The sequence below is a fragment of the Oncorhynchus gorbuscha genome, linkage group LG08 (assembly GCF_021184085.1).
Source record: "Oncorhynchus gorbuscha isolate QuinsamMale2020 ecotype Even-year linkage group LG08, OgorEven_v1.0, whole genome shotgun sequence".
Classification (NCBI taxonomy): domain Eukaryota; kingdom Metazoa; phylum Chordata; class Actinopteri; order Salmoniformes; family Salmonidae; genus Oncorhynchus; species Oncorhynchus gorbuscha.
Genome location: NC_060180.1, coordinates 24,642,414 through 24,668,926, shown reverse-complemented (window position 1 = coordinate 24,668,926; position 26,513 = coordinate 24,642,414). Strand labels below are relative to the sequence as shown.

At 41.6% G+C, this 26,513-nt stretch overlaps 1 protein-coding gene across 1 annotated transcript in view; it reads left to right on the top strand.

Moving 5' to 3' along the window:
- LOC124041392 (serine/threonine-protein kinase 32C-like) overlaps nt 1-26,513 on the top strand; it is a 156,728-nt gene that overhangs the window by 13,726 nt on the left and 116,489 nt on the right. The gene's annotated exons all lie outside the window — the stretch shown is intronic.

Sequence of the window (26,513 nt, the reverse complement as noted above, 5' to 3'; positions counted from 1 at the left end):
GCAACAACTGTTGGCGCAATTATTAGAAAATGGGAGAAGTTCAAGATGACGGTCAATCACCCTCGGTCTTGGGCTCCATGCAAGATCTCACCTTGTGGGGCATCAATGATCATGAGGAAGGTGAGGGATCAGCCCAGAACTACACGGCAGGACCTGGTCAATGACCTGAAGAGAGCTGGGACCACAGTCTCAAAGAAAACCATTAGTAACACACTACGCCGTCATGGATTAAAATCCTGCAGCGCATGCAAGGTCCCCCTGCTCAAGCCAGCGCATGTCCAGGCCCGTCTGAAGTTTGCCAATGACCATCTGGATGATCCAGAGGAGGAATGGGAGAAGGTCATGTGGTCTGATGAGACAAAAATAGAGATTTTTGGTCTAAGAACACCATCCCAACCCTGAAGCATGGAGGTGGAAACATAATTCTTTGGGGATGCTTTTCTGCAAAGGGGACAAAACGACTGCACCGTATTAAGGGGAGGATGGATGGGGCCATGTATCATGAGATCTTGGCCAACAACCTTCTTCCCTCAGTGTATCAAATACTTGTTCTCCCCACTGTATGTAAATCCAACAATTTCAACATTTTACTGAGTTACAGTTCATATAAGAAAATCAGTCAATTGAAATAAATTCATTGGGCCCTAGTCTATGGATTTCACATAAATGGGCTGGGGTGCAGCCATGGGTGGGGAGTAAAGCTCAGCCAATCAGATTTTGTTTTTCCCCACAAAGGGCTTTTACAGACAGAAATACTCCTCAGTTTCATTATCTGTCTGGGTGGTTGGTCTCAGACAATCCCGCAGGTGAAGAAGCCAGATGAGGTCCTGGGTTGCACGTGGTTGTGAGGCCGGTTGGACGTACCTCCAAAACATATTATTTAACATAGCTTATAGCCCCCTTAGTTTACAGTCAACAATATACAGTAGGGTCAGAAATTATTGATAAACTTGATAAAGATTGGTAATAATTACTGCACAAAATAGATTAAATACAGAGCTATCGTCTATGCTCCCAAAAATTGGGGAATTATATTATTTTATATGAATACAATTTCTTAGATTTAACAAGTAATATTTTTTTTTTAATTTAGGGGTCAAAAATTGACACCCCAAAGATACTTTTATAAATAAAGTAGTCCAAAGTTTAGTATTTGGTCCCATATTCCTAGCTCGCAATAAGTACATCAAGCTTGTGACTCTACAACCCTATCAAGGGTGTCAATAATTTCAGACCCCCACTTTATATCTGAGTGTGAGAGAAAGGAACACAGCTCTTGACTATTCCCAATGGTAGCCTGTAGGTTTGGGCAGTATTCTGATTTTCATACCTTTGCTGTACCATACCAGGGCATACAGTATTACCGGTAGTGCACACACGGGGTGCTATTTCTTTCTAATTAAATAATGAATGCTAACGAAGTACAATTATTATTACAAGCGAATTCCTATAGTGGATGCTAGCTTAATGATTACCAGTGAAGTGTAGGTGAACACAACCTGAATACAAGGACAGACAACCCATCTCATAAAGTGACACAAATATCTAAAAAAGCCACACAGTTTGCTGCACGCACAAAACAAATACTATACAGCATGGCTCTTAATCCAGGAGGGGATTTGATTTATTCTCTGTAACTGAGAAGCTTGCAAAATGGCTACTTAGCTAGCAAGTTAGCAAACCAAATGCATAGCTGGATCCCTGAGCTGGAGAACATTTATTTGCCACATTTTAGGTAGTTAAACTTTTGAGTTATGATATTTAGCTGGCAAACATTAGTAGTGAATTTCATCTCGTTTGCGCTGCACAACAGTGAATCGTCACTTTGCGACGCTTCCGTTTCCGACATATGCTCTTTGAGCCAGTCACATGGTATGTTTGTTTTACAATCAGCTGCTTTGGGGAATATCTCCATAATGGAAAAAAATATGCAAAATGTGAAATGAAGAATTGATCTATTAACCAAGTGCACGAGTTGACTGCAGGTATATAACAAATATTCAAATGAGGGTAACATTGAAAATGTTTCAAAATACCCTGGTATACCACCCAAGCCTAGTAAAATTCAAAGTGCATATTCACATGTCCATGAGAAAGCAAGCGAGAACGATACAGTTTTAAATAGAAGAAAAAGGATAAAGATGTAGATTTTGAACCACAAAATCAATGATGTTTTACAAAATCATGTAATTTTGTTTAATTTACAGTATGTGTAAATCCAGGCTCTGTTTTTCAGACCAGCTGTTTTCATTAATGTGTGTGCGCGTGCGTGCGTTGCTTGTTCAGAACAGAGTACTGGAGCTTCTTCTCAATCCCCTGGGGAGTGTGCTGAAAGCAGCCCAGATTCCTGCATTCTATTTTTTTTTTTTGGGGGGGGGGGGGCACTCTGCTTTAGACATTCCACAGAGATGCCCCTTGAAACCAATTAGGCTCCACTTACAGATCATCTTAAACAAGCCTCAGATTGTGCTAGGGAAGTTCTACACCATGTGACTGGACTTGACTAGTGTTATATAACAGGAATAAGATGCCTTTGAGAGGTTTAGAGTGTTAATTTATTCATGTGACTCTTTGGAGGTCAGGGACAGGCAGAGATTGTATTTTGTGTCCAGCAGCACAACTATAACAGTAAGAGAATGAGGCCAGGGGAGGTTACTGTAGTGCTTTAGTCTCAGGCTAGTTGCCTGTCTCCCTCACTTTGCATATTGATTGCTCTATTGAATTAATGTCATTTTGATTGGCATATCATTAAAGGGATAGGGCAAGGTTTTGTCAATTAAGCCCTTTTTCTACTTACCCAGCATCAGATGAACCCATGGATACAATTTCTATGTTTCTGTGTGCAGTTTGAAGGAAGTTGAAGAGCCATTGGTAACTAGCGTTAGCACAATGATTGGAAGTCTACTGGAACAGCTAGCATGCTGGTATTCATAAGTTCATTTGACTCTGGGTAAGTAGAAAAAGAGTTGAATTGGCAATCTCGCACTATCCCTTTAATATGGTTCCAGACGTTTTGAGATGTGATAATATTAAAACAACCAACCAATGTGTTGGAGTTAGCGGACATGCAGCCTGTTGGGCTTAGGACATTCCCCTTGATATGATAAGAGCTCCCTTCACTACACCACGCCTCTGTAGAGCTGTGGGCCTCACTCATGATGCCAGAGGGAGTGGTGTCACTCACAGTGGCAGTACGCTTGGTTCATTGATGAAATACTGCTCACTGAACCTATGAATCGGCCCTGAAATGTGACGCCATCAAAAGGAAGGAATAAATACACTGTAGAATGAGTAAAAATAACAGGCTATGTACAGGGAGTACCAGTACCGAGTTGATGTGCAGGGGTACAAGGTAATTGAGGTATTTACATATAGGTAGTGGCAATAGGATAGATAATAGATAGTAGCTGCAGCGTGTGTGTGTGTGTGTGTGTGTGTGTGTGTGTGTGTGGGTGGCATTAGTATGCATATGTGCATTATATGTTTGTGTGTGTGTGTGTCTTTGTGTGAATGCATGAAAAGTATAGTGAATGGAGCACTGTGTCCTAGATATCTATGAAGGCTCACAGAAGTTAGGTGTATCTGGGCCAGAACTCATCGTGTCCTGCCGCAGCCCCAACCAAGAACTGGACAGAGAACTAGGCCAGCCTCCATTTCCTCTCTGAACCCCCACATCTGAAGCTTGTATCTGCCATCATCACTTCTCGTTAGGAATCCAAATATGCCAGAAAGTATACTTTTTAGGGTTTTCATTCTTCCCGTTTCTTTGCACCATATTTTTAATTTATGCCATAATTGTGTGTGTGTGTGTGTGTGTGTGTGTGTGTGGACAGCTTGTGTAACGATGCATGATTCAGCCCTCTGCCTACTTTTCACATCGGGGAGAGTAACAAAATGCAACTATGGTGTAATGTCCTCCTCACATCCAACCCAAAGCCCCCTGCAACCTCCTCCAATCTGAAGGCTGCTACACATACTCTATGAATATACTATACTCTTCTCGCCCCCGTCTTGTTTCTCTGTTCCATTTCCTCCCCTCCATCCCTCTCTCCCTGTGGTCTCTAAATAGATCTCAAGTCCTTTTCCTGTGTGCTCTGTAGGACTGACCCCATGTAGTCGACTGGTCGATTGTTTGGTTTGTATTTTTGTGTTAATTAGGGATCCCCATTAGCTGATGCCTCTGCAGCAGTAGCTAATTAAAGCACAGCAGCTAATTACATTACATATTAAAGCACTTACATTACATATAAAACTAAAGATAAAACAGTACATCATGACATTATTACACCACTACATATCTACATATCTAAAATACGAAATGTTTAATACCACCACACAACAATATCCCACTGTATGCATGTGTCTGTACATTTGTGTGTCTCTCTTCAGTCCACCTTGTTTCATAAGGTGTATTTTTACCTTAACAAAAAAATGTTTTGATTCTACTGCTTGCATCAGTTACCTGATGTGGAATAGAGTTCCATGGAGTCATATGTAGTACTGTGCGCCTCCCATAGTCTCTTTTGGACTGTGACGAAACCTTTGGCATGTCTTGTGGGTTATGCATGGGTGTCTGAACTGTGTGCAAGTATTTTAAACAGACAGCTCGGTACATTCAGCTTGTCAATTTACAAAAACAAGTAGTGATGAAGTCAATTTCTCTTCCACTTTGAGCCATGAGAGATTGACATGCATGTTATTTCTCTGTGTACTTTTTAAGGGCTTGCCTTGCTACCCTGTTCTGAGCCAACTGTGAAGTCCCTCTTTGTAGCACCTGACCACCCTACAGAACAGTAGTCTAGGTGTGACAAAACTAGGGCCTGTAGGACCCGTCTTGTTGATAGTGTTGTTAAGAAGGCAGAGTAACGCTTTATTATGGACAGACTTCTCCCCATCTTAGCTACGGTTGTATCAATATGTTTTGACCATGACAGTCACCTCAACTTGCTCAATTTCCACATGATTCATTATGAGATGTAGTTGAGGTTTAGGGTTTAGTGAATGATTTGTCCCAAATTTCAATGCCTTTAGTTTTGGAAATATTTCTGACTAACTTATTCCTTGCTACCCATTCTGAAACAAACTGCAGCTCTTTAAGTGTTGCAGTCATTTCAGTTGCTGTAGTAGCTGACGTGTGGACTCATCCGCATACATAGACTCACTGGCTTTACTCCAAGCCTAAACGGCTACCCTGGGGAATTCCTGATTCTACCTAGATTATGTTGGAGAGGCTTCCATTAAAGAACACCCTCTGTTTTCTGTTAGACAAGTAACTCTTTATCCATATTATAACAGGGGGTGTAAAGCCATAACACAAACATTTTCCCAGCAGCAGACTGATTGATAATGTCAAAAGCTCCACTGAAGTCTAACAAGACAGCCCCCACAATCATTTTGTCATCACTTTCTCTCAGCCAATCATCAGTCATCTGTGTAAGTGCTGTGCTTGTTGAGTGTCCTTCTCCATAAGCGTGCTGAAAGTCTGTTGATTTGTTTACTGTGAAATAGCATTGTATCTTGTCAAACACCATTTTTTTCATAAGTTTACGAAGGGTTGGTAACAGGCTGATTGGTCGGCTAACTGAGCCAGTAAAGGGGGCTTTACTATTATTGGGTGGCAGAATGACTTTAGCTTCCATCCAGGTCTGAGGGCACACATTTTCTAGTAGGCTTAAATTGAAAATGTGGCAATATCGTCCGCTATTATCCTCAGTCATTTTCCATCCAGATTGTCAGACCCCGGTGGCTTGTCATTGTTGATAGACAACAATTTTTTTCACCTTTTCCACACTTTACTTTACGGAATTCATAAATGCAATTCTTGTCTTTCATAATTTGGTCAGAGATATAGTTGGATGTATAATTTCAGCGTTTGTCGCTGGCATGTCATACCTAAGTTTGCTTATCTTGACAATGAAAAAGTAATTCAAGTATTTGTCAATATCAGTGGGTTTTGTGATGAATGAGCCATCTGATTCAATGAAAGCCGAGTTTGGCTTTTTCCCAAAATGTAATTTTAGGTGCTCCAAAGCTTTTTACCATCATTCATATATCATTTAGTTTTTGTTTCATAGTGTAGTTTCTTTTTATTTAGTTTAGTCACATGATTTCTCAATTTGCCAATCAGTTGGGCTGCCAGACTTATTTGCCATACCTTTTGCCTCATCCCTCTCAACCATACCATTTTTCAATTCCTCATCAATCCAAGGGGATGTAACAGTTTTTACAGTAATTTTATTAATGGGTAAGTGCTTATTAGTAATTGTGTGCAACCTTTATTTAACTAGGCAAGTCAGTTAGGAATAAAATCTTATTTACAAAACACAACTGGAATAAGCTATTTCAGAAACGTGTCAAGTGCAGCGTCTGGTTGCTCCTCATTACACACCACAGACCAGCAAATATTATTTATCATCAACATATGAATCACTACAAAATGTGTTGAATGACCTCTCATACCCTATATTAGGCCCTGCCTTTGCAACTTTGGTTTTCCTATGGCTACTATATTGTGATCACTACATCCTATGGATTTGGATACTTCTTTAAAGCACATTTCTTCAGCATTGGTAAAGATGTGATCAATACATGTTGATGATTTAATTCCTGTTCTGTTTGTAACTACCCTGGTAGTTTGACTGAACTTGAACCAGGTTGCAGGCACTGGTTACAGTTTGAAGCTTTTTCTTTAAGTGGGCAGCTTGATGAAAGCTAGTCAATATTTAAATCACCTTGGAAATATACTTCTCTGTTGATATCACATACATTATCAAGCATTTCACACATGTTATCCAGATACTGATTGTTAGCACTTGGTGGTCTATAGCAGCTTCTCACCAGAATGGGCTTTTGGTGAGGAAGATGAACCTGAAGTCATATTACTTCAATAGTATTTAACATGAGATCGTCTCTAAGCTTTACTAAAATGTGGTTTTGAATATAGACCACAACACCGCCCCATTTGGCATTTGTCTTTTCGGTAGATGTTATAACCATGTATTGCTACCTCTGTATCATCAAAGGTATTATCTAAGTGCATTTCAGAGAGATGAATGTCATCTGTTACAAGCAAGTTTTTGACCTCATAGACCTTGTTCCTCAGGCTGCATATGTTAATATGGGCTATTTTGTAGCATTTTCCTGGTTTGCTTGATTGTTTTTAATGCTTTACTGGGAAGGTTATCATAAGTAGACTTGCTTATGTTATTTCTATTGGAGCTGATAGTGCAGGGTGAGCTGCACACGATGGACTTCCTATTAGGGCACACCACCGTATTGCTAACAGTAACTCTGGTTCATAGGCTCATGATTACTGCATGCAATAACTGTTGGATCACAGAGGTATTCAAGGCAATTGGGGGGACATAAGCTAAGTTACTTGCATTGTCTGCCAACGCCCCTAGAATAATATACATTCGATGCAGCATCAAGACTCTTTGTCACAATGGTAGGGATTAGCTGAGATGGTCTTGTTTCAAGTCATTGTTTCAATGCAGCCTTGAAATGCGTGGACATTATTCCAGGAGCCAAGAGGATTTGGATGGACTCCGTCATTCCTGTAGAGTATCTTCTTTTCCAGAAGGTGTCAAATTTATCTATAAAAGTTATTCCAGCAGAGCTACAATAATCTTTTAGCCACGTGTAATGCAGTAACCTGCTGAATCTTTCACACCTGCGGCCCAACTATGGTACTGGACTTAAAATTATTGGCAGTTTTTTTGTATTCTTTTAATGCTTAAATCAGTTATTTTCCAATTTTCTGAGCTAGCCCTCCTGATGTCATTTGACCCCACATGGACTACGACAGTGTCAGCTCCCAGCATCTGTTGTAGAATGGTTGGAAGCAGCCTTATGATGTCCTGCACTCATGCTCCTGGATAGCACAGGGTTTTTGCAACGGGAACATGTTGTTTCTCACAATAGAGATGCTGATAATGACAGCTGGTGGCAGTCTCGCAGGCAGTTTCGCAGTCTGAGGGTGGGAGCTCCGAGAATCTGAACCTGTGGGAGAACCCACCAGAGAGGGAGACAGAACAGAGGACGAAGACGCCAGTACCTCCGGATCCGATCTCGAATGGGAAGCCCCTAATGAAGAAGGCGCCGGAACCTCTGGATCCAGGCCGGCAAAGTAATTTCCGGTCTGTGTCAGGTCCGGGCTTAACATCTTCAAGGAGACCCCCGTTGTCAGAGGACACTTTCTTCGACTTCCACGGCGAGTGACGTTGTGGAGAAACTACACGGTGGCGACACTTCCAAAAAATCCTATCTGTAGGCTGCAATGTAATTTGTTTGTTGGTTTATGTAGTACATTTTTACATATTGGCATTAGAAGTTACTTTTTAGATTTGTATAATTTTCATTTAGATATAATTTTGATTAACCACATGGCATTGATTTTGAGATATTTAGCTGTTCCACGAAAATGTGCACATGAAAACCATAACTGGCATGCAGATCAGTATAAATGGTACAATAACTTGGCACTCCAAATTGAAAGGTTGCTGGCCACTGGTGTAGCCTATTACTGGCAACTTGAGGAGCGTAATGGCAGAATCTGCCAAGACCAGCTGCAACGGGAGGAGGGTCTGGAACAGTTTATTTTTCTGCTGGTTATGCTATTTTGATCTCTTGCTCCTTTTTTTAGTAATTTGTGTCTTCATTTTGTCTTCTGTCGCAGTGCTCAAAGCATCAGACAAGCTCAGTAGCTTAGATATACACTGTTTAAAAAATAAGGGAACACTTAAACAACAAAATGTAACTCCAAGTCAATCACACTTCTGTGAAATCAAACTGTCCACTTGGGAAGCAACACTGATTGATAATAAATTTCACATGCTGTTGTGCAAATGGAATAGACAACAGGTGGAAATTATAGGGAATTAGCAAGACACCCCCAATAAAGGAGTGGTTCTGCAGGTGATAACCACAGACCAGTTCTTATGCTTCCTGGCTGATGTTTTGGTCACTTTTGAATGCTGGTGGTGCTTTCAATCTAGTGGTAGCATGAGACTGAGTCTTCAACCCACACAAGTGGCTCAGGTAGTGCAGCTCATCCAGGATGGAACATCAATGCGAGCTGTGGCAAGAAGGTTTGCTGTGTCTGTCAGCGTAGTGTCCAGAGCATGGAGGCGCTACCATGAGACAGGCCAGTACATCAGGAGACGTGGAGGAGGCCGTAGGAGGGCAGCAACCCAGCAGCAGGACCGCTACGTCCGCCTTTGTGCAAGGAGGAGCAGGAGGAGCACTGCCAGAGCCCTGCAAAATGACCTCCAGCAGGCCACAAATGAGCATGTGTCTGTTTCTGACCGTTTGAGCAGACTCCATGAGGGTGGTATGATGGCCCGACGTCCACAGGTGGGGGTTGTGCTTACAGCCCAACACCGTGCAGGACGTTTGGCATTTGCCAGAGAACACCAATATTGGCTAATTCGCCACTTGCGCCTTGTGCTCTTCACAGATGAAAGCAGGTTCACACTGAGCACGTGACAGACGTGACAGAGTCTGGAGACTCAGTGGAGAATGTTATTTTGCCTGCAACATCCTCCAGCATGACCGGTTTGGCGGTGGTTCAGTCATGGTGTGGGGTGACATTTATTTGGGGGGCCGCACAGCCCTCCATGTGCTCGCCAGAGGTAGCCTGACTGCCATTAGGTACCGAGATGAGCTCCTCAGACGCCTTGTGAGAGCGTATGCTGGTGTGGTTAGCCCTGGGTTCCTCCTAATGCAAGACAATGCTAGACCTCATGTGGCTGGAGTGTGTCAGCAGTTCCTGCAAGAGGAAGGCATTGATGCTATGGACTGGCCTGCCCGTTCCCCAGACCTGAATCCAATTGAGCACATCTGGGACATCATGTCTTGCTCCATCCACCAACGCCACCTTGCACCACAGACTTTCTAGGAGTTGACGGATGCTTTCGTCCAGGTCTGGGAGGAGAACCCTCAGGAGACCATCCGCCACCTCATCAGGAGCATGCCCAGAGGTTGTAGGGAGGTCATACAGGCACGTGGAGGCCACACACTACTGAGCCTAATTTGGACTTGTTTTAAGGACATTACATCAAAGTTGGATCAGCCTGTAGTGTGGTTTACCACTTGAACTTTGATTGTGACTCCAAATCCAGACCTCCATAGGTTGATAAATTTGATTTCCATTGATTATTTTTGTGTGATTTTGTTGTCAGCGCATTCAACTATGTAAAGAAAGTATTTAACAAAGAATATTTCATTCATTCAGATCTAGGATGTGTTATTTCAGTGTTCCCTTTTTTTGAGCAGTGTAGTTCATTCTATTCTAACATAAGGTGGGTCTGTATATGGAAAAACACTTTTTGAAAATTCTTTTCTACTTTTCAACCAATCGATTTTTAGTCTGTGACAGCCCTAGTGTTCTGTGAAGAGGATAACATTTTAACCCTGCAGCATGGGCCAATACTTTACCAGGACTTCTTCCCGCCAAATGGTTTGTTGATTCAGTGGGAGCGAAGGAAGACGTTAGAGGACAGATTGATAACGATGTTTATGATCAATTTTATAGCTTGATCATATTACGAACAAACAAAACAGCAGACAGACTCCGAGCTCTCTCAATGTCGCCATGCAGTGCTATGATGATGAATAAGATGATGGTGGTAATCATACTCTCTTAGCCCGTGACCTGACTATGCTTTCTGTGGTCTGAATGGAGACTGTTAATGCTGATCTGTTTTCTGAGTGCTGCAGCTTTGCCGACTCTTGAGTGTGGAGATGCAGTATGACCTTAAGAGAGGGTATTTCAGGATGCACTCAGGACAAATGGCTTTAATATTGGTCTGGGTGGAGCCCTTGCCTGAGTTGTATTCATAAGGGAACAATGTAGCACATTTTTGTTGGTGTTATTTTTTTAATGTAACTTTTATTTCTTCAGGGGAGCCCAGTTGAGATCAGGGTCTCATTCTCAGTGGTGCCCTGAGAACAAACAATTCACACACAAAAGAAACTACAAGATACAACACAAATATACAATCAACCAAGACACTTGCTAACCTCAGGGAATTCATTCCTCATCAGCATATTAATTTGCCCTATTGGTGCCACAGATTCAAGATGTAATGAGGATTGTAAATTATTCCAATCATGGGGGGGGGGTGTTTTATTTACCTATGATGGTAGTTAACAAACCCTGTGAGTGTGTTTGGTGCCTAGTGTTTTTATTCTTTAACATAGAAGTGCCATATTTTGGAAGCTTGTGCAGCAGAACTTTGGGAGAAATTAAGTGCTCTACGTGAATTTAGAGCGGTCCAGCTGACCATATGATAAAGGATGCAGTGACTAGTATTAAACCTGTCACCTGTGATAAAGCGAAGCGCGATGGTACACTGCATCCAAGGGTTTTAGAATGGTGGCTGCTGCATTCTGATAAATGGTGTCACCATAATCAAGAGCTGCCTGCACCTGCGGTTTAGGGAGAGGCATGATCTATTTCTATAAAAGAAGCCTACTTTAAATTTCAACTTCTTGACTAGTTCATCTGTATGTTTTGTAAATATCACATTTTTGCCCAGATATTTATAGGCAGAAACTTGCTCAATGAGAGAACTATCCAATACAAAAATATGTAAACCACCTGAAATAGTTCCAATAAGTACCAATTCTCAATCAACAAGGCTTTCTGCAAGGCAACAACATCTGATTGTAGCTCTAACAGCCTGGTCAGCAGTAGGGGCAAAAGCATACATAAGTGTCAGCTGCATACAGGTGAATGTTAGTTTTGCAGATAGACCAATAATATGTATATAAATAATAGTAAAGAGGACAGGTCCCAAAATCGACCCATGCAGGACACCTTTAGTAAAATCGAGGTAACTTCACACCATCAGAAAGCACACATTGTGTCCTGTTTGACAGATCGTTCCCAAACCACTTGCAAGATGGTCGAGGCCCATTTCAGACAACCTTTGGATGAGTAGGGGATGGTCGACAGTATCAAAGGCCTTGGCTAGGTCTATAAATATGGCAGCACAGTGATTCCTATGATCTAAGCAATTTAACACATTTAAGACTAGCATAGCTGCTAAGACAGTGCTATGTCCAGATCTAAAATCAGATTGGTGCACGTTAAGCATATCATTTTGAAGTTAGTTATTAGAGTTTGCCAGTGACTAATATTTTTGCAAGGTAAGATCATTTTGAAATCGGGGCGATACTTATCTAGGTCAGGATCCCCCACCTTTGTGAAGAGGAGGACATGCACCACCTTCCAGATCTTAGGGATAGCACCAGAAGCAAGTGTTGAATACAACATTTGGATCAAAGGTTCTATAATGAAGGGGGAAGAAAGCTACAGTAAATCGTGTGATTCCTTTTTAAACAAAAATCCACAAGGCACTTAGTTTAACCATTTTGTCAATGATGTACTATTTTTAAAAAATAGTCAGTGCCTGGAAGAGCATCATTCTCTGCTAGGTGAATAGCGGACCCCCTCTAGTGGAACTTATTTTCATAAACTATTATTTCAAATAGGTGGCCTGCTGAGGCAAAATGGTTATTTAAAGTACCCACAAATAATTTTTTTGTCTGTTATGTGACCAGAGGCTGTCATAACCTGGTGGGGCAATGTGGGTTGGAGTTTTATTCAATAGATTTGACCACTTTCCAGAATGTAGCTGGATTTCCACCACTCTCAGATATACAGTTCAAGAAGTATGTTGACTCTGGTTAGAAAAGCAGTCTGAAGGACTGCCAGTCAAAGGTAGAATTAGTCAGTCTAGCCTTAGCCCAAGTTTCTTTCATGAAATCTTTTAGACAATTCATGATTGAACCATGAGTTAGATCTGTCCTTTACCCTTAATCTGTTAAGAGGCTTGCTTATCTGCAACAGAGTTAAACAAAGAGGTTAAACATTTAAGGATCCGAATCAGAGATGGAGGACACAACCTCCCAATCACAAAACTCCAGGAAATGTTACTTGATTCAAAGTTCGAAAATGCATTTTTTAAATAATGCGCGGAGCCGTTTAGGTTGCTTACCTACCATCTCCGATGCAGCCAATCGGGCAGTGGTCACTGAGCTCGTTAGCAAAGATTCCATTGGCTGTATACATATGAGTGGCGTTTGTAAGAATGATATCCAAAAGAGTAGATTTATCCGGGTGTTTTATGGTGGGGCAGGTTGGCTTAGTTCAATTTAGCTCAATACAAATATATTTCAAGTCAAAACTAGCATCAACCAATCCAGGTTAAGATCACCCAATATTAATAATTCAGATTTAGCATAGTTAGACAGCAAGTCCCACATCTTGCTAAGAGCAATAGGGAGGGCCGACGGAGGGTGATAAACTCCCACTGACGTTAGTTGGGCGTTATTACCCAGTCGCACATGTAGGACAAGACATCAAATTGCTTGGGGACAGAGGTGGTAATACACACAGCGACATTCAAAGTCATTTTTAGGAATATGGCAATACCCACACCTCTGTCAGATCTACAAAATTCTATCCATTTAGAGATATCAGTCTGGCACAGACTTTTAACCAAGTAATTAAAAAAAATATCCACGTTGATTTGAGAAGACAGAATTACAATAAGATACATGAATCCGTCCAATTCCACAGCTACGGGATTTCAGATCAGACAGTCTTGAACACAAATGCTATGATCAGTAGTAGTCGCTGAATGTCTGGGGGTCATGCACTTTCAAATGAGTAATTAGGTTTGTGTTATTGAAGGATTTCACTTTCTCCCCTCGTGAAATAATAGCAGCACAAACGTATGACCTTTTTGTTATTGTCCTCTGAAACTTCAAAATAGTTCCACCCAGCAGACATTGTGGGCTAGGTTAGGAATGCTGTGTTGCAAGTGTAGTGTTTTTGTGGCGTCATTACGTCATCTACCTACGTTTTATATAGGTATGCAGGTCAGATTTACATTTACATTTACATTTAAGTCATTTAGCAGACGCTCTTATCCAGAGCGACTTACATCGGTTTTTGGACATCGGTGTTAAACTGGCATTTTTAGCTAATATCGTCCAATTCCGATATCCTTACCGATATATCGTGCATCCTTATTTCATATTGGACAAGATCCGGTAGTCCCGCTTTGTTTCAGTCCATTCTGTGTGGTGCTTAATTAATACGATCTCGGAGTGTCTTTCATGAGGACTCACCTGACCAATAGGAGAATAATAGTAAAATCATGGAATCACAGTGAATTACTTATGTCATTTCAGCAGAGAGAATGCAGCCAGCAAACAGAGGATGATGGTGTTCTATGACTATGTGTCATATTGTTACTATGGTAACCTCAGATGTTTTCTTGGGATTTTGGTCGTGTTGCTTTGTGCATGAGTCCCTATGCGTCGGCACAGAGCGATCAACTGAAGGGTAGAGGAAGGGCTCTGTACTCTCTTTCTCCCTCTCTATTTTGACAGCCTTTCCCCTTAGAATCACTGTATAGTGAGTGTCCTGTTGTGAATGCTTTGTGCAAAGTCAAATTTCACATTCACCTGCATGAATCCCTGTTTGTGTGGATTTATATGTGGCTTTGTACCTCCAACTTTACAAATGAGCCACACACACACACACACACACACACACACACACACACACACACACACACACACAGCCAATTGGATCTCTTTCTGCTGAGTGTGGAGAATTTGCTGTAAACAAGCCACTTTATGAGATGTGTAGAGCAGCAGTGCTTTCGGAGTATGTGTATGTTTGTGTGTACAAACATCCAACGAGGCACATCAGTCTAACAGCATTGTGGGGAGGCAGGGTACCTAAGAGAGACAGGCAGGGTACCTAAGAGAGACAGGCAGGATGAGGTTGGCTCATCATGTGAAAACTTCGTTCAGGGATAAGGCATCTCTTATAATATTTAATAGGCCTACAAAGAATTGTAAGATGGAGTATAAAGAGTAGACCAAATATTTGGTAGGTTCACAGGCAATATCTAGAAGAACAAATACCTAGGCAAGCTAAAGAGTGTTATTGAAAGCAATAAAGAGGTGAAATTGAAAAGAGATTGTGGGTAAGATTGACAATTTGGAGAGTACTGTAGTGGTAGACTTGTGAAACTTGGTTACTGAGCCTATTTCCCCCTTCTGTCTGAGTCTGTGGTACACAATCATTGAGGATGTGGATCCTTAAATTAACAGGCAGGACCACATGGGGGGAAAATCAATTACTTCCATTTGCTGCTGCTGAGCCACCCAATAATGTGGAGAGTGTTGATGCGAAAGCCTGTGATCTGTGCCCTCTATTGATCCGAATGAGATTCACACATTTAGAGTTCATTCTAAAGCGATCAGCCAGTTTAGACAGGTTTGGGGGGAAAAAGGATGGATTTCATATGCCTCACAGTATGTTTTAGAAGAGATGTGCATTGCATTAGTTAATCAGTTTAGTAAGTGGGCAACATGCGTGGAAGAAGGAATATACAATTAGAGGTCGACTGATTAATCGGAATGGCCGATTTTTATTTAGGGCCAATTTCATAATCGAAAATTGGTATTTTTGGGTGCCGATTTAAAAAATAAAATAAATAATAAAATACATGCATACAGTGAGGCAAAAAAGTATTTAGTCAGCCACCAATTGTGCAAGTTCTCCCACTTAAAAAGATGAGGCCTGTAATTTTCATCATAGGTACATGATGTCCCAGATGTGCTCAATTGGATTCAGGTCTGGGGAACGGGCGGGCCAGTCCATAGCATCAATGCCTTCCTCTTGCAGGAACTGCTGACACACTCCAGCCACATGAGGTCTAGCAATGTCTTGCATTAGGAGGAACCCAGGGCCAACCGCACCAGCATATGGTCTCACAAGGGGTCTGAGGAGCTCATCTCGGTACCTAATGGCAGTCATGCTTCCTCTGGCGAGCACATGGAGGGCTGTGCGGCTCCCCAAAGAAATGCCACCCCACACTGACTGACCCACCGCCAAACCGGTCATGCTGGAGGATGTTGCAGGCAGCAGAATGTTCTCCACGGCGTCTCCAGACTGTCACGTCTGTCACATGTGCTCAGTGTGAACCTGCTTTCATCTGTGAAGAGCACAAGGCGCCAGTGGCGAATTTGCCAATCTTGGTGTTCTCTGGCAAATGCCAAACGTGCTGCACCTGTGGACGTCGGGCCCTCATACCACCCTCATGGAGTCTGTTTCTGACCGTTTGAGCAGACACATGCACATTTGTGGCCTGCTGGAGGTCATTTTGCAGTGCTCCTCCTTGCACAAAGGCGGAGGTAGCGGTCCTGCTGCTGGGTTGTTGCCCTCCTACGGCCTCCTCCACGTCTCCTGATGTACTGGCCTGTCTCCTGGTAGCGCCTCCATGCTCTGGACACTACGCTGACAGACACAGCAAACATTCTTGCCACAGCTCGCATTGATGTACCATCCTGGATGAGCTGCACTGCCTGAGCCACTTGTGTGGGTTGTAGACTCAGTCTCATGCTACCACTAGTGTGATAGCACAGCCAGCATTCAAAAGTGACCAAAACATCAGCCAGGAAGCATAGGAACTGAGAAGTGGTCTGTGGTCACCACCTGCATAACCACTCCTTTATTGGGGGTGTCTTGCTAATTGACTATAATTTCCACCTGTTGTCTATTCCATTTGCACAACAGCATGTGAAATGTATTGTCAATCAGTGTTGCTTCCTAAGTGGACAGTTTTGATTTCACAGAAGTGTGATTGACTTGGAGTTACATTGTGTTGTTTAAGTGTTCCCTTTGATTTTTTTGAGCAGTGTATATTTTTTTAGATACCTTTTTATTTAACTAGGCAAGTCAGTTAAGAACACATTCTTATTTTCAATGACAGCCTAGGGTTAACTGTCTCGTTCAGGGGCAGAACGACAGATTTTCACCTTGTCAGTTCGGGGGATCCAATCTTGCAACCTTACATTTAACTAGTCCAACGCTATAACAACCTGGCTCTCTCTCTCGTTTCCTTCTACAAGGAGACTGCCTGTTACACGAATGCAGTAAGCCAAGGTAGGTTGCTAGCTAGCATTTAACTTATCTTATAAGCACAATCAATCATAATCACTAGTTAACTACACATGGTTGATGATATTACTAGATATTATCTAGCGTGTCCTGCGTTGCATATAATCTGACTGAGCATACAAGTATCTATGTATCTGACTGAGCAGTGGTAGGCAGAAGCAGGTGCGTAAACATTCATTCAAACAGCATTTTCGTGCGTTTTGCCAGCAGTTCTTTGTTGTGGGTCAAGCATTGCGCTGTTTATGACTTCAAGCCTATCAACTCCCGAGATGAGGCTGGTGTAGCTGAAGTGAAATGGCTAGCTAGTTAGCGCGCACTAATAGCGTTTCAAACGTCACTCGCTCTGTTCCTTCTAGTAGTTGTTCCCCTTGCTCTGCATGGGTAACTCTGCTTCGATGGTGGCTGTTGTCGTTGTGTTGCTGGTTCAAGCCCAGGGAGGAGCGAGGAGAGGGACGGAAGCTATACTGTTACATTGGCAATACTAAAGTGCCTATAAGAACATCCAATAATCAAAGGTTAATGAAATACAAATGGTATAGAGAGAAATAGTCCTATAATTCCTATAATAACTTCAACTTGTTACCTGGGAATATTGAAGACTCATGTTAAAAGGAACCACCAGCTTTCATATGTTCTCATGTTCTGAGGAAGGAACTGAAACGTTAGCTTTCTTACATAGCACATATTGCACTTTTACTTTCTTCTCCAACACTTTGTTTTTGCATTATTTAAACCAAATTGAACATGTTTCATTATTTACTTGGGGCTAAATAGATTTTATTTGAGTGTTCATTCAGGATTGTTGTAATTGTCATTACAAATAAATAAATAAATTGGCCGATTTTTAATCAGTATTGGCTTTTTTGGTCCTTCAATAATCCGTATCGGCGTTGGAAAATCATAATCGGTCGACCTCTACACAGAATAGCACAACAGTCTGATCCAAGCTTCAGTGGCCACTTTCATTTTCCTGTAAGTCTATTTATTTTGTGTTATCATGAAAGCAGTCCGACATGGGATGTGGGGTATTGCACTGCATTTGAGGATGATATTTAAAAAAGGGGGGGGAAAGAAAGTCCAATGGACAATTAATACAGAAGCCAGAGACTCAAAGAAAGCTTATTCACATGCAAGTCAACCAAAGTGGACCAAGTATAGGCCTCCTGACTTTATGCCCATCAAATTGCAATGTTCTCTGTTAATCTCAACATCATTATTGTCCATAGATTAGTGGAAATGCCTGGTTGAGATTCTCCAGCATGCAGAGACATTGGACCTGCTTGTGCTCATAAGTATGCATTAGAGTGTCTGTTTGGAGAGCCAGCAATTACACTGTATTAGGGCTGCAGTGTAAAAGGGTAAAATGACGATGACTGCTTAATGATGACAGGAATTGAAGGAAACAGATGTAGTCTTTCATGTTGCATTGTTCCCTGTTTTTTGGGCATGTTGACTAACTTTTATGTTAAGTGTTTGCTGTCACTTGTTTTGCATTCTTTTTTGTTTGTCACTTTGCAAATTGGCAAATCCATTTAAAGCCCATCAATTATGTAGTTCTACCATGTCTTATGATTGCATTACCACATAGGTTGAAGAACAATTTCAGGAGAATAGGCAATGACTCACTATCGTTCTTGAACACAAGATGCTATAGCTAATTCACCATGTAGAGAGGGTAGACCAATGCACGTGTCGGGTACAGAAATTGGGAATTGCTGGCCCTCATGCTGCCATAGACAAGAGTTCAAAAGAACATGTGAGTCTTCTCTCCTCTTGCTCCCAATAAGAGGTGGATAAAAAAAGATCAAAGCCAAGCCAAGGCCTGCCACAAGAGGAGTTCGGTTTTACAAGTTGCACTCCAACATTGAGCTCTCATGAAAAATGAAGAACACCACCAGCAAAGCTGTCACAGATCACGGCTGAACATACTTGTCTCCCGCATCCTGCTTTAGATGGCCTTGTTCAGGTGATCGTCATCAAAGACTCTGTCCCTGTGTTTGGAGTAGTTCTTCTACTAAAGCCTGTGCAGTGTGTGTGTGTTATCCAACAATGAAATATTCAGTAATCCTGTGCGAAAGAGTCAAGGTCTCTTAACCAGAGTTTTTATAGGTCAGCCTTGACAGCGATATGATACTATGATCACTGCGGTGTGGTGGGTTCTCATGTGTTCATGCATATTCTCCGAGAAAAACACAGGGTGATTGATGGGAGATTTTGTGATCCAGCTTCAATCGGTCTGTGCCAGCTCGGTTCAGTAGTGCACACGGGAGTTTTCACTCACTGCGAGATCCGATTTACTCTTTCACTTTAGAGAATATACTGAACAATGATATACACACAACATACAACAATTTCTAAGATTTTACTGTGTTAGAGTTCATACAGTGCCTTGCAAAAGTATTCATCCCCCTTGGAGTTTTTTCCTATTTTGTTGCATTACAACCTGTAATTTAAATGGATTTTCTTTGGATTTCATGTAATGGACATACACAAAATAGTCCAAATTGGTGAAGTGAAATGAAAAAAAGAACTTGTTAAAGTGGTGCGTGCAAATGTGTTCACCCCCTTTATTATGAAGCCCCTAAATAAGATTTGGTGCAACCAATTACCTTCAGAAGTCACTATAAATAGTTAGATTGCACACAGGTGGACTTTATTTAAGTGTCACATGATCTGTCACATGATCTCTGTGTATGTATATATACACCTGTTCAGAAAGGCCCCAGAGTCTGCAACCCCACTAAGCAAGGGGCACCACCAAGCAAGCGGCACTATGAAAACTAAGGAGCTCTCTAAATAGGTCAGGGTCAAAGTACAGATCAGGGTTGGGTTATAAAACAATATCCAAAACTTTTAACATCCCAATGGATCACCATTAAATCCTTTTTATTAAAAAATGGCAAGAATATGGCACCACAACATACCTGTCAAATCACAGACCAGGCAAGGAGGGCATTAATCAGAGAGGCAAAAAAGAGACCAAGGATAACCCTGAAGGAGCTGCAAAGCTCCACTGCGGAGATTGGAGTATCTGTCCATAGGACCACTTTACACCGTACACTCCACAGAGCTGGTCTTTACGGAAGAGTGGCCAGAAAAAAGGCATTGCATAAAGAAAAAAATAAGCGAACACGTTTGTTTGCCTTAAACTTCTTAGGGCTGCAATCCCGTTAACGGGATTGATATGACAACAGCCAGTGAAAGTGCAGAGCTCTAAATTCAAACAAATCTCATAATAAAAATTCCTCAAACATACATGTATCCTATACCATTTTAAATGTAATCTTGTTGTAAATCCCACAAGTGTCAGATTTTTCAAATGGGCTTTACAGTGAAAGTACCACAAACGATTTTTAGATCAGAGCCAAGCTGCAGAACAACAGTCACAAAAAGCACAAATAGAGATAAAATGAATCACTAACCTTTGATCTTCATCAGATGACACTCATAGACTTCATGTTACACAATACATGTATGTTGTTTTTCGATAAAGTGCATATTTATATCAAGATCTCAGTATACATTGGCGCGTTATGTTCACTAGTTTCAAAAACATCCGGTGATATTGCAGAGCCACATCATTTTACAGAAATACTCATTATAAATGTAAATGAAAATACAATTGTTAGACACGGAAATATAGATACACTTCTCCATAATGCAACCGCTGTGTCAGATTTCAAAAAAGCTTGACGGAAAATGCAAACCATGCAGTAATCTGAGAACGGCGCTCAGAAATCAAATCGAGATATCTGCCATGTTGGAGTCATCAGAAATAACATTATAAATATTCACTTACCTTTTGATGATCTTCCTCAGAATGCACTCCCAGGGATCCCAGTTCCACATTAGATGTTTTATTTGTTCGATAATGTCCATTTATGTCCAAAGAGCTACTTTTGTTAGCACGTTTGGTAATCAAATCCCAAGTCATGAAGTGCGTTCCCTAGTTCCAGACAAAATGTCAAAGTTCCGTTACTGTCCGTAGAAACATGTAAAACGATTATGGAATTCATCTTTAGGATGTTTTTAACATATAACTTCAATAATATTCCAACCAGAGAATTCCTTTGTCTTCAGAAAAGCAAAGGAACGCAGCTACCTCTCATGTGAAATGTGCGTGACCAGCTGGCAGACCTCGCACTCATTCCTCTCTCATTCGGTCCCACTTCACAGTAGAATCCTCAAACAAGTTTCTAAAGGCAGTTGACATTTAGTGGAAGCCTTAGGAAGTGCAACATAACCAATATCCCACTGTGTATTCAATAGGGGCTGGGTTGAAAATCGACCAACCTCAGATTTCCCACTTCCTGTTTGGATTTCTTCTCAGGTTTTTGCATGCCATATGAGTTCTGTTATACTAACATACATCATTCAAACAGTTTTAGAAACTTCAGTGTTTTCCGAGGAGCAGGCACTTTACTCTGGACACCTGGGCACATTTTCATCCAAGCTACTCAATACTGCCCCTGCAGCCATAAGAAGTTAAAGAATATGGAGAAGGTACTCTGGTCAGATGAGACAGAAATGGAGCTTTTTGGCCATCAAAGAAAATGCTATGTCTGGCTCAAATCCAACACCTCATCACCCCGAGAACAACATCCCCATATTGAAGCATGTAGGTGGCAGCATCATGCTGAGAGGATGTTTTTCATTGGCAGGGACTGGGAAACTAGTCAGAATAGAAGGGTGGATGGCGCTAAATACAGGGACATTCTTGAGGGAAACCTGTTTGTCTTCCAGAGATTTGATTAGGACAATAACCCTAAGCATACTGCTAAAGCAACACTCGAGTGGTTTAAGGGGAAACATTTCAATGTCTTGGAATGGCCTGGTCAAAGCCCAGACTTCAATCCAGTTGAGAATCTGTGGTATGGCTGAAAGATTGCTCTACACCAGAGGAACTCATCCAACTTGAAGGAGCTGGAACAGTTTTGCCTTGGAGAATGGGCAAAGAGCCCAGTGGCTAGATGTGCCAAGCTCATGGAGACATACCCCATGAGGCTTGCAGCTGTAATTACTGCAAAAGGTGTCTCTACAAAGTATTGACTTTCCGGGGGTGAATAGTTATGCACGGTCAAGTTTTCTGTTTTTTTTTGTGTCTTTATTTCTTGTTTGTTTCACAAGAAAAAATATTTTGCATCTTCAAAGTAGGCATGTTGTGTAAATCAAATGATACAAAATCTATTTTAATTCCAGATTGTAAACAACAAGATAGGAAAAATGCCAAGGGGGTGAATAATTTTGTAAGCCACTGTATAAGGAAAGTAGTCAATTGAAAAAATTCATTAGGCTCTAATCTATGGATTTTACTTGACTGGTAATACAGATAAGCATCTGTTGGTCACATATGCCTTAAAGGTAGGGGAGTGGATAAGAAACCATTCAGTATCTAATGTGACAACCATTTGCCTCATGCAGTGTGACAAATCTCCTTTACATAGAGTTGATCATGCTGTTGATTGTAGCCTGTGGAATCTTGTCCCACTCTTCTTCAATGGCTGTGTGAAGTTGCTGGATTTTGGCTGGAACTGGAACACGCTGTCATACACGTGGGTCCAGAACATCCCAAACTTGCTCAATGGGTAACGTGTCAGGTGAGTATGCAGGTCATGGAAGAACTGGGACATTTTCAGGTTCCAGGAATTCTGTACAGGATCTTTTCGACATGGGGCTATGCATTATCATGCTGAAACATGAGGTGATGGTGGTGGATGAATGGCATGACAAAGGGCCTCAGGATCTTGTCTCAGTGCATTTTGTGCATTCAAATTTCCATTGATAAAATGCATTTATGTTCGTTTTCCGTAGCTTACGCCTGCCCATACCATGACCCCACCGCCGCCATGGTGCACTCTGTTCACAACGTTGACAGCAGTAAACCGCTCAGCCATACTACGCCCTACATGTGGTCTGTGGTTGTGAGGCCGGCTGAATGTACTGTCAAATTCTCTAAAACCATGTTGTAGGCGGCTTATGGTAGAGAAATTAACATTAAAATCTTTGGCAACAGCTCTGGTGGACATTCCTGCAGTCAGCATGCAAATTGGATGCTCCCTCAACTTGAGACATCTGTGGGATTGTGTTCTGTGACAAGACTGCACATTTTAGTGACCTTTTATTGTCCCCAGCACAAGGTGCACCTCTGTACTGATTATGCTGTTAATCAGCCATACCTGTCAGGCGGATGGATTATCTTGGCAAAGGATACATGCTCACACAGGGATGTAAACATTTGTGCAAAGATTTTGAGAGAAATAAGCTTTTTGTCCTCATGGAACATTTCTGGGATCTTTTATTTCAGCTCATGAAACATGGGACCAACACTTTACATGTTGCGTTTATATTTTTGTTCAGTGTATATTCTGTGAATGTCAGAGCCTGTAGTTGGATATTCAGTTGAATTTTCAAAGGCTATTAGGCCTTTAATTTCTCCTTTCATCCATACTCAATAAGTGTTTTTACTTAATTTGCAAGCATTTAATGTTGGACCTCTTACCAGCAGTGAATATTGGACCTCTTAATAGTTTCAATTCACCTTCCAACTGCCAAGGGTCACCCCCTGGAAGGCTCAAAGACGCTTACTCAAATGAACATTTATTCATTTTTCCAGACCGTATCCACAGCAACGTCAAAGGTGAACGTAATAAAATTAAAGGAAGAGTGGAGAACTGAATTGCCAACTTGTAAAAAAGGAAATGGTGGAATATGGATTTGACCTGTTTGAAAAAATGGCAGGTCTAGTCTTTACATAAGACATAAATGACTGTAACAGTAGTAGCGTCTGTACTCATTTGCTTGTCACAAGGTACAATATACATTTTAGTGTCATTACTCTGCTCTCAAAGTATTTCCTTAGATGCTGGACCTAAAGTATAGCTCGATACAGTAGGCTTAGGCTATAGCATTTCTCTCTCTGTGGGTTCAGTTGTAGCTCCACAGACAGCGAGGGTATCGAGTTGCCCTGTCCATAGGCAAGCACTCCTGTTTCTCTCTAGTCCTTGAAAATGTCCCACATATGGTCTATAGTACCTCCATTTTGGATAAAGGGAGGACAGTATCAGACCGCCTAGTTTATTGATTATGATGACACTCACCCACTTAAATTACCCAGGGTTCCACAAAAGTAAGATCTAAGAGGCCAGTCATGCCACATACCGTACGTAGCATGGCGTGTCTTTGGTGGCCTATGATTTACAAAGAAAATGATTTAATGGCTGGCTAGTCACCAAGTCTCTGTGGTTTTCCCTTCAAGCCCATTGAGGGCCCTTAATCCCTGTCCGAAGGAACTGTCGTGGCGGCAGGTGACGTCTTCTTCCAATGATATTAGGTTTATTTGAACTTGATATTGAATTGTGAAGTGATAATTCAATCTAAATATGTATAGGTATTAACATTAAGAATTTATAGACATGTCCTTATGTTTATTTAAGGCTTCTGACTATTTTTGTTTCCTACCCCAATTCTCACAAACACCAACATGACCCTGCTTTATGCTTAGTTAATTAAAGGTTACATTAAAAGGTTAAAAACCTGCATTAACCCTGAACATCCTGGCTTTGAACATATGTTTTAGCTAATAATCTCTGTACTATCCGAACTGCAGGTCCACATTAACGTATAGAACTGATCTCACAATTCAACAGCATCTGCGTTCCTGATGACACCCCCCCACCCCTCACCCAACTCTTTGTGCCGGGAGTGGTGACTGTGATGGTGATTAATAAAGAACGGCTCATGAAAATTACATCTCTGGATACACAATTACTGCCAAAATATGACTAAAGAAGCTCAGCGCCTGGAAGAAAATTTGTCATTTTTATACATGACACTTTCATAAATTTTCATACATTTGTGATAAATCTATTACACTTTTTTTTTTAAAGCCTTACAAAGTCTGTCTCACACCCCACCGTGTTTCGGTCTCTAGTTTTTCATATATTGACCATTTGTTATTTTATTAAAGCACAGAATATCTAAGTACGATTCCCACTGTATTGTTTTCATTGCTGTTTCCTCATTCCATTTCTCCTTTTTCTGTAACTTGCTGTGTGAAAAACCTTGTTTTATGAGTTCTGGATGTGTTTCCAGAACTCAAACTGTACCTGTCAGTATTGTCTTGGGTAGAATGAGTCTCGGTAATGATCCTGCCCACCTTGCAGGGTCTTGGACGTCTCTCACTCAACTCAGCAAGGTTACCATGTCTCCCAACCCGTAGGTAAACTTGCTAACCACTACTCCAATATTGTTAACCTACTTAGAGAAGATTGTAATGAGCCTTCCTAAGCAAGGGTTGCTACCGTGTTGTGGTCATTGCTCAATATCAGCGTCATTTCTGCAGCTCCAGATGGTTGAAATGGGGGTTTTGATAGGGTTATAGGATCGTAGACCTGCGAGCTACAGTATGGTACTCTCTCTCTCTCTGTCCCCCTGGGCACTTCCTGTTTTATCACTGGAGCCAGAGTTGCTCAGGGTGTTGTGCTCCCAGTCCCAGAACAGCTACTGTCCTTTGACAGAACAAGCCAGAGGGAGGGTGAGATTCGCCCCCTTCCCTCAACCCACCATTTATATCCCCCGTGAGGCCTGCAGTAGAGCTGTCTCTCAAAGCATTATTTTTTTTTACACTAAGCTGCCTCTGCATAGCACCCATCAAATCTAGCCATTTGTCAAACTGATGTAGTGCCATGCACAGTGAGTGGAATGCAGTATCAGAAAGGCTGATGAAAAGATTTATCATGATATTCACAATCTGGCTTATCTGGTGTCTGAAGTTAAATGCCTTCTTTGCAGTCGTAGTGTGTCATGTCAAATCTTACAATCGGGCTGCAGTATGTCATGGATGCTAACCCAAGTGTAATAGAGAGGTCTCACACATGCACTTCACGCACGCACACACACTTTCTGTAACCTACTCTGTGGGCTTTGGGCCAACATCAGCACACCTCCCAGGAGCCAACCAATCACCCAGAGAGAAGCACATCACACAGTGAAGCCTGCTCAGTACTTCCTCCCGGTGGGTCAGCAATCAGACTCTTATTGTGGATGTCACCATTAGGGTTGCAAAGGGTCGGAAACTTAACGGTAAATTTTCCATGGGAATTTAAGCCTGGGAATTTGGGGAATTTTGCTTAAATTCATCAAAAAAGTTTGCTTATAACAGTCAACCTTTTTTTTGTGGGATACACATGGCAATTCTAGGTCTTGTGGCATATTTTAGTTAAACTATCCCCAATTCAATGGAATTGCAACCCTCTGCATGCACAGTGCATTCTTCCATCACATGTACAGCTGATTCTCAAGATCTTGCACACTAATGAGATGCTATTGAGCCCACACTACTACATTGTCTGAGCCAAGGACTACATGCTTTCTGGTAAGTTTTGATTACAATACTGGGTGGGGTGAATATATTTTATATGACATATTGATCATGATTTTTGTTAACTAGTAAATAGTAGCCTAGAGGAAAGTGTGTTTAAATCAATTCTAACTTGTTAACAATTTCTGCTAGTTAGTTTTTGCT